Source organism: Marmota marmota, unplaced genomic scaffold, assembly GCF_001458135.2.
Source record: "Marmota marmota marmota unplaced genomic scaffold, marMar, whole genome shotgun sequence".
Taxonomy (NCBI): domain Eukaryota; kingdom Metazoa; phylum Chordata; class Mammalia; order Rodentia; family Sciuridae; genus Marmota; species Marmota marmota.
In genome coordinates, this window is record NW_026000349.1 from 373,932 (window position 1) to 383,632 (window position 9,701).

At 35.5% G+C, this 9,701-nt stretch overlaps 1 protein-coding gene across 1 annotated transcript in view; it reads right to left on the reverse strand.

The window, feature by feature from the left end:
• Window positions 1-9,701, reverse strand: part of LOC107160721 (broad substrate specificity ATP-binding cassette transporter ABCG2-like) — a 127,627-nt gene that overhangs the window by 8,088 nt on the left and 109,838 nt on the right. The gene's annotated exons all lie outside the window — the stretch shown is intronic.

Sequence of the window (9,701 nt, forward strand, 5' to 3'; positions counted from 1 at the left end):
GGAAAATTTTTTTTTTTTTTTTTTTTTTGGTTACCAGGGATTGAACTCATGGGCACTCGACTACTGAGCCACATCTCCAGCCCTATTTTGTATTTTATTTAGATGGAGGTTCTCACTGAGATGCTTAGCGCCTCACTTTTGCTGAGATACTTCTTGTGATCCTCCTGTCTCAGCCTCCTAAGCTGCAAGAGTTAAAGGCATATGGCACAACATGCAGCTACAGAATAACTTTTCAAAAAATGTAAACAAAAGTGAACAATACCTTAAAGGTAAGAGTCCATTGACATATTTTTTTTTCTCATGCCACATGACAAAGTTTATTTGAAACCCATACATCATCCACACATTTCCCAAACTGAATACTTATTCAACAGGTATCCTACATGCAAGCAGTAAATGAATTTCACTTCATTCAGGTAGTTTATGTGAATGTGTGCTTTCCATCAAAATAAACACTCAAGTCACCCACATAAGGCCATACTTTTCCACAACTGCTTCTCATCCACATAAAGTTATGACACAACATGACTTCTCTACACAAATATTATCTTACATTTAAAGAACTAAGGGTTCTGGCTGTTTTAAATATGAAAGTTCACACAACAATTAAAAGAAACAGAAAATTGAGAGGCCCAAGAGACAACCAGCTATATAACTTTTAGTACTTAGTAGACCTAATATCGAGCTGAATGTCAATTTAAAACCATTGGACAGAAAATATTCAATTAAGTTTATTGTCTCACAATTAACAATACAGTAATATTCATAACTCTGTAAAAGGAGATAGTGAAATTCTTCCTAATACAGAAGATGATTTACTTTATGCTAAATGTTTTTATTATTAAAAATGTAAAATGCATCCAGTGCTTTTCAAGGTGGCAATCCATGTGTCATACCTAAATATAGATCAGATTTATTCTTATTTATAGATTGACAAATTATACATACTGTATGTGGGACATACAGTGACATTATGTTTCAAGAATACAATGCTACCTGGGTGTGGTGGTGCACACCTATGTTCCCAAGGACTCAGAAGTCTGAAGCAGGAGGACCACAAGTTCAAGGCCAGCCTCAGCAACTTAGGGAGGACTGAAGAAACTTACTGAGATTATATCACAAAATAAAAATTAAAAAGGGTTGGAGACTTAGTGAAAAAGTGCCCCTCAAATATATAATGAAAAAGAATAATAAAATAACTATTATGGTGATATCCATTACTTCAAAGGTTCATATACTTTTTTCATCATTTTTATGATGAAAATGTTTGAAATATATGCTCACTAATTTTGAATTGTACATTATTATTTGCTGCATTCACCACCTGCTGAATATATCTCAAAAGAAAGCAAAACCTATCCTTCTTGCCTTACTGAGAGTTGTACTTTTGACTTTCATCACATCATTTCCTGCATATTATAGTCTCTGGAACCCCCTATTCTACTCTGTTTTAAGAGTCCAATAGTGTCAGAATTTACACATAAGTGATAACATGTGGTTTTTGTATCTCTTTGGGTTATTTTATTTAAGCATAATGTTCTCTCCAATTTCATCCATGTTGTCAAAAATGGTAATTGTTTTTTCCTGAGGCTAAACAGTATTCCCTTGGGCATACACCCATTTTCCTTATTCATTCCTCATCTGATGGATACTTGAATTGATTCCTGAATTGACTGTTGCACAGTGCTGCAATGAACACGGGAGTGCAGATTCCTCTTCAACTAACTGAATTAAATCATTTTGTGTAAATACACTGAAGTGGGATTACTAGATTTAAATATTTTTTAAAAATACAACTTTTTCTTAATTTGTTTAGCTGTCATCACAATGGAATATTACTCAGCAATAAAAGAGAATAAAATCATGGCATTTGCAGGTAAAGAGATGGAGTTGGAGAATATAATGCTAAGTGAAGTGAGTTAACCCCCCAAAACCAATTGTTGAATGTTTTTTCTGATATAAGGAAGCTGACTCATAGTGGGGTAGTGAGGGGGAGCATGGGAGGAATACACAACTCTAGATATGGCAAAGGGGCGGGAGGGGAAAGGAGGAGACATGGGGGTAGAAATGATGGTGGAATGAGATGGACATCATTATCCAAAATACAAGTATGAAGACACAAATGTAGTGAATATATTTTGTATAGAAACAGAGATATGAAGAATTTGCCTATGTATGTAATAAGAATTGTACTGTATTCTTCTGTCATATAACAAATTAGAATAAAAAAATTAAAAAAAAATACAATTGGCCTATATCTGGGGTTCATTTTAGGTTTTTATTATGCGTCTTGCTACTCAAAAGCAGAAGGCTTATTTAAAAAATGACATTTTTTTCTTTTCCTTCTTTCCTTCCTGTGGGGAATCAAGAATAACATTCTTCCAGTCTCAGGCATGGTTATTGTGTCCTTCAGCTTATTAACAAGAAGAATAAGAAAATCCCTGTCATTAAGATGTTCAGACCTGGGAACTGGTACCAACAGTTCTGACAAAAAGCTACCTCAAGCACCATGTGTACATTATGCATATTTTTAAGGGGCACATAATGAGTTTGTCCCAGAATTTTTCTTTAATAGTCCTTTGTTCTCCCTGTACAGAAGACAATAGCTCTGGAAATATTAGTCTACTATTTTCTCATATGATAACAAAATAATAAATTAATCTTTTTCTTTTTCTCAAATCCTTCTCACCAGGTGTAGTGGCCCATGCCAAAATCCCAGTGACTCTAAAGGTTGAGGAAGGAGGATCACAAGTTTTAGACCAGCCTCAGCAACTTAAGAAGGGTCTAAGCAACCTAGTGATCCTCTGTTTCAAAATGTTAAAGAAATAAAAAATGGGAAGTGGCTAGGAATGTGACTCAGGGCTTAGGAGTCCCTGGGTTATATCCCCAGGACCCCCCCCCCCAAAAAAAAAAAAAAAAACAACCAACAACAAACATCATCTCCTCATTATTTGAATTAGCATCAGCTCCTAAGGCAAAAACCAAGCTCCACTGTTCTCAACAGTAAAATGGAGATGAGATCATTCACTCCTCTGGCCTTTGGGCCTTGTGAGGTAACATAGCCATAATCATGAAGCATGGAGCCCAGCGCCTAGCAAGGAATGGTTTTCCATACATGAATTATGATGAGAATCCTGAGTTCTGAGATGTTGAGAATCTGTTTAGAACATGAGGCAGCTGTTGAAAATGTCATCATGGGATGAGTTAAGGGCACATTATGACCGAAACTAGAAAGGATCATAACATTGACTAGAGTGCTTTACATAGAAGAGTCAGGAACAACACATTCCCATCCACATATCCTACACCCTCAAGTCACACAAATACAAAAATTGAGGAAACTGTCTCATTACCACCAAAGAAAACATATCAACTGAATTATTTCAAAATCAAAACCATCTTTGCATAAAGGCATTATGAACTCAGTGAAGAGAAACCTACAGAATGGGATAAAATATATCTAAATCATATATCTGAAAAGGAATGAAAATCCCCTAAATATGAAGAATTTCAATCATCATCAATAACAAAACACCCAAAACCAAACAAAACAATTTCAAAATTGGCAAAGAACTTAAACCAAACATTTCTCCAAAGAGACTGTGGATCTCTGTTTTTTAAAAAGAAAAAATAGTAAATTTTGGTGAGAATGTGAAAAAAATTGGAACTCTGTGTGCTGTTGGTAAGACTGATAAATGCAGTAGAAGAGACTTTGGCAGGTCTTGAAAAAATTAAAAAACTTACAACATGATCCAGCAATTCTACTGCTGGGTATCTGCCCCAAGATACGGTTGAAAGCAGGATTCAAGCAGGTGTGTGTATACCCATAGCAACATCATTCCAATAGCCAAAAGGTGTAAGCAACCCAGATTTTCAGCAGGAGATGAGTGCATAAATAAAATATAGTTTATACTTACATACAATTTTGTCTTAAAAGGGAAAGAAATTAAAACATGTTCTACAATTTATAAGAAACTTGAGGACTCTATGCTCAGGAAAATAAGGCAATCATAAAAAGACAAGTATTGTATAACTTCACCTTGGTGAGATTTCTACAATGGCCACATTCAGAACAAGAAAATTACAGATGGTTGCAGAGGTGACAATGATGGGTGTGGGTAGTTACTCTAAGGTGGGTTGAAGATTCCACCTGAGAAGATAAACAAATGGTCAGAGTTGGATGGTGTTGACCAGTGACAACATGCATGTATTTGATGTCACTAACTGTGCACTCTAAAGTGTTTAGAATGTGCATATGATGTGTGTGATTTACCACCACACACGTATATACATTTTTGAAACTGAAAATTAACTCTTCCATTCAGTTTTCAATACACTAACTAATCTTATCCCATAATAAAATAGCAATGTTCACCCTGTAATGTCATAAATTTGAAATCCTAATGGATGCTCATGAGCTTAAACAAAATGATGGCATTTTCACAAAATGGAGATCGAAATTTACTTACCTATTGTGGATTTCAGAACAAATATCCCTCAGCAAAATGAACATGACACATGTAACCAGTCCCACAACAAATGTAGAAGTTATCTATTCAAAAAGAAAAGTGAAAAATGAAAGGAAAGAGTTTCAATTACAATTAAGTCTTTTTATTACCTAATCAAATCTCTCCACTGAAATATACATGTTAAATGAATTGACCATAGTAACTGAGGAATTATCAAACAGTGATTGTTATTAGACACTTTCTAAGTTAAAATTGAAAATGTAAGGGTACTGTTTTTTGGGTACTGACAGGACAAGGGAGCAGATGACCAGAAAAGCTAAGATTCTTCCCAGTGTCCACCAGGCACTGTCCACAAATGTCACATAGGTTAATAGCATGAGAAAGTCATTTGAAGAAGATATTTTGGGAACAATATAAGACTTTTGACTTTAACTGAATTCTCATGTTTCATGCCAGTGAATGTGCACAATTTTATATTTCAAGGAGTTCAAATTAAAACTGGATGACTTCACTCCAATTGTTAGAAATAAATGAAATTTTGGTGCTGGGTATGTAGCTAAGCTACAGAATGCTTGCCTAGCATTTGCCAGACTTAGGGTTTGATCTCGATCACTGCAAAATGAAGAGATAAGTAAAATTTTAATACCACTCAAAAATTTTATCAATGGAATTTTGAATGATAAGTAAGTGGTGATATGCACCTATTCAAACTGTTTGGAATTCCCACCTGCACAGGAAAAAGAGCATTGTCACAGTTACCAAAGCACATTGGCTACCTGGGGGCATCCAAGTGCTTCAGTGACATCTCCTCTGATATTGTTGTCTTTCAATACCAACAATTGAGACCTACAGTTAACGTGGCACACCTAACCTGCCAATTCTTTGCCTTTATCACCCATCTTCACCTATTCAGTCTGTGTGAATGTCTCCCAGAGAAAATGGAGCAATATTACATTTGCTCTTAGAATAAAAATCTCTTAAGGATGCTTCAGTGGGCATAAGGTCAAGGGTTATATTAGAATACATGTGAGGAATTATTCTTAGTATTATACATGGGTTAACTATAATAATACAGAAGGTGGGAAAGTAAAGAAAACAAAACACCTTTCCAGTTATCTTGGAAATGTAAAAGTTTTTTTTTTAAATCTCAATATTACAACAATATCAAGCCATGAACTAATTTGTAATGGACAGTTGGAAAAATGGCAGCCAAGGTGCAAAGTAAAGAACCATGATCTGTAAAGAATAATTGTAAGGAACAGACTCAGGAAAGAAGATTATTGAAATCTTTCACATATGAGATATCCTTAAAATTCTTTTGCTAATAAGACAATTAATTTTTGGGGTAGATTCGGGAATTCATTCCACTGTCATATTTCCAAAACCCTCAGTTTCTGCTCTTTCTTTCAATTAGTCAAGCTTCCAAGATCAATGCTGATGTCTCTACAAGGTTCACATGTGTTGTTTATTCTTGCATGAAGAAAAAAAAGCCATTGAGCAAAGTGTACATTTCAAAACAGAGTAAATGGTTCTATGAGATTTGTGCATCAGTCTTCTGGTCTCTGTTCAAAACAGATAAAAGAAAGAAATTATCCAACTACATCATTCTGCCCTGGTTCAGATATACTTAAATAACATTTCTCATAGTGTGTTCTGAGGGATGTTTGTAGCTTGTATTATAACAAATTAATAATTTAATGCATAGTCAAATGTTTAATATGCAAGTGGAAACAATGAAGCTTAGAGAGATTGGTGGTAATATTGTCAAGTAGATATAAATGAACAAAAACCTCATTTTCAAGTAATACATTCATTGCAATATGTTCCCAACATATCATCTCATTAAATGTCAAGTTGGAATCACAGCAATAAATAACTAAAATACAATAAGGCAATATATAAAGCATTATCAGCAGGAAGTCATTAAAACTTTTAATAGCTCCACTTACAAAAACTTAAAGAAATAAAAATCATACAAGATTAAGAACCTTATGTTAGAGTCAGAAATAGTGACACATGCCTGTAATCCCAGCAACTGGGAGACTGAGGCAGGAGGATTGCAGTTTAAAGCCAGCCTCATCAATTTAGCAAGGTCCTTCCAACTTAGCAAGACCCAGTCTTAATATAAAATATAAAAAGTTCTAGGGATGTTTCTCAGTGGTAAAGCCTCCTGGGTTAAATTCCCAGTACTTAAAATAAAATAAAATAAAATAAAAATAAATTAAAAAACTTAAACCAATATCAGTAAACTATGGCTCACAGACAAAAAACAGCCACTTATTTGGATAAGCCCACAGTCTAAGAATATTTTACTAATTTTTTTTTCAATTCCTGGGGGGTGGGTAAAATATAAAGAATAACATTTCTTTCAATATGAAATTCAAAATTCAGTGTCCGTGAATAAAGTTTTAGTGGAATGCTGACATGTTCATTTGCTCACATATTAGCTGTGGCTGCTTTTATAATGAAGTGCACAGTTGACCTTGTGAGAAAAACACCATGTGTGGCTCTGAAAGCCTAAAATATTTATCTTCTGAGCCTTTACCTAAAAGGGTTTGCCTGCTCCTGAGCTAACATTTCAACATTTAAAATCCTGAACAAGAGTTGTCCCACTGAGCTCAGGGATCTACAAGGTTCTTCCCTTACTGTAGAGACTACTGTTTCCCTGAACATTGCTGGAATTGCTTTTGGAGAACTGAGTTCAATGATGAGACAAGTAGGCTGAATATGCTACCTGGGGGCTCTGGGCCTGCTGTTTGACTCTTAAGGAAGCCTAGGTCCCACACATGCTCACCTGGTATAAAAACACCTGCTTTCTAATAACGTCTTGCCCAGAACTACCATATGTTTCTTGATAAGACACTTAAAAATCAATTTTAGAGAGAAGTAAGAAAAGCCTAATGAACAAATCACTCAGAAGAATCAAATTATTGTCTTCCTGTTGAACAATGGGGTACCAAAGTAAATGCATCTAATTGACCTGACATTGTTCTAAATAACCTCAAGTCTATTATCTAAGAATAAAATATTGTTCTTGAACAACAGGAAACAAAAGTGTTTGAAAGAAATGCCAAAACACAAGGACCAAAGAAGTTCTAAACAATGAACATCATCCCTGAAATGGGGATTCAGACTCTCATGTATACGTGGAGAGCAACAACACTTACATATGAAAAGTGCTACTTATGCTGAGAAGTCAGTTCACTAAAGCTTGCAATATGTCATATCTTAATACTCCACAGAAATACAATGATTGATCATAAAAATACTAAACAAAAATAGCCATCTAAATTGAATTCCTTAAAAATATTGGACAAATGAACTAAGAGAACCAGTGTTTAGTGTGACATAGAGGTTAACACTAACTTAAAAAATAGGCTAAAGATGTAGCCCAATGGCAGAGCATTGGCCTAGCATGTGTGAAGTTCTGGGTTCAAACCTCAGTATTGCAAACAAAACAAAACAAAACAAAATGAAAACCTTGAGGAATGATGGCAACTACCACAGAGTCGATCAAAAGGAGAATAGAACATCATTGCATCTTATTTAAGGGAGTTAAACCCAATGTGAATCTCTCTTCAAATATGGTTACTTTCTGTGCATAAAGTGCACATTCTTGGATTATGAATTGTTTTGCCAAGTCTAGAATCAATCAATGAGGAGGGTCAATTATAAGGAATAGCATTCTGCCCACAGTCTCTCAGACAGTTGACAGAACAAATTACCTTCAGGAAGAAAAAATGACACTAGGTTGCTTCAACACCTGATTTCAATGGCAAATCAATCCTCTTCTCTGCACCTATAGCCCTCTCTCTCCTTCATTTCCACATTTTCACTCCTTAAACCTTCTGCATAGTTCATTCTACCATCTCACATGCTCTTTATTTTCTTTATTAGGCTATCATTTGATTCCTTCATAAGAAAAAAAGATTCACACAAGCAGAAATTTTTATTTTTAACCCATTATTCACTACTGTAGTAGAGTATTCAAATGAAACACATGATATTGGAGTGTATCTTGGAATGAATCAATAAATGATAATGGACAGCTCCTAGAATATGTCACAATTGGTTGATAATTGTTTGTCAGAACATTTTTTTAGAAATAAAATTTTGACTAACATTATCCATTAGAGTTTGTATATATCACCCACATTTTTGAGTTATGCAGTCTAGGAAGCCACGTAAAAGCTTTATATGAGTAGGAACTTCACTGTTTTTATCACTGTGACAAAATAATTAAGAGAACTAAGAAAGATGATGTTATGATTTGGATATGAGGTAGCCACAAAAGCTCCTATGATAATTCAGAAACATTCAGAGGTGAAATGATTGAATTGTGAGAGCTGCAAGCTAATTAGTCAATCCTAGCTGGAATGGACTGACTGGGTTTTAGCTGTAGGCAGGTGGTGTGTGGCTGGAGGAGATGAGTCACTGGGGGCAAAGCAGGGGGTGCCCTGAAAGCACTGTTCTTCCTGTGGCCCCTTCTCCCTCTCTTTCTGCTTTTGGACCCCACCATGAACTGAGCAGCTTTTTGTGCTGGGTGCATCCTCCATGATGCACTGCCTCACTGTGGGCCCAAGACAATGCAGTTACTTCTCTATGAAAGGAAACTTCTGAAGCCATGAATCCCAAATAAATATTTCTTCCTCTAAGTTGTTCTTGTCAGGTAAACTGGTCACAACAACATGAAAACCAACGAAAACAAGAGATAAGTTTTATTTTGGCTCACAGTTTTAGAGATGTCAGTTTGTAGTCTGCTGGCTAAATTAATTTTGGGAATAAGATGAAGCAGAACATCATGACATATGGAAAAGGAAGTGGAAATCTGCTTACCTCATGGCAGCCAGGAAACAGAGAGAGCAAGGAAGGGGTCAGGGACAAGATACATCCTTCCAAGGCATGCAACAGTGACCTACTTCCTCCCACTAGGCCCTGAGTGGTGCAGTTACATCACCTCCCAATAATGTCATCAAATTGTAAATTCATCAATGGATTAATATTTTGATGATGTCAAAGGATACAGCCACTTCCAAAGAGCCCCGCCTCTCAACATTGCTCCTTTAGAGACCAGCCTTCAACCATGAGCCTTTGGGGGACAATTCATATTTAAGACAATACACTGGATTGATTGGCTGTTTTCAAATTCTGAGTGGGAATGACAAATAAATGAAAGTATGGGTAGAAGACAAAAGAATCCTGCATAAGTCTATATTAGAAACAAATTGCTCC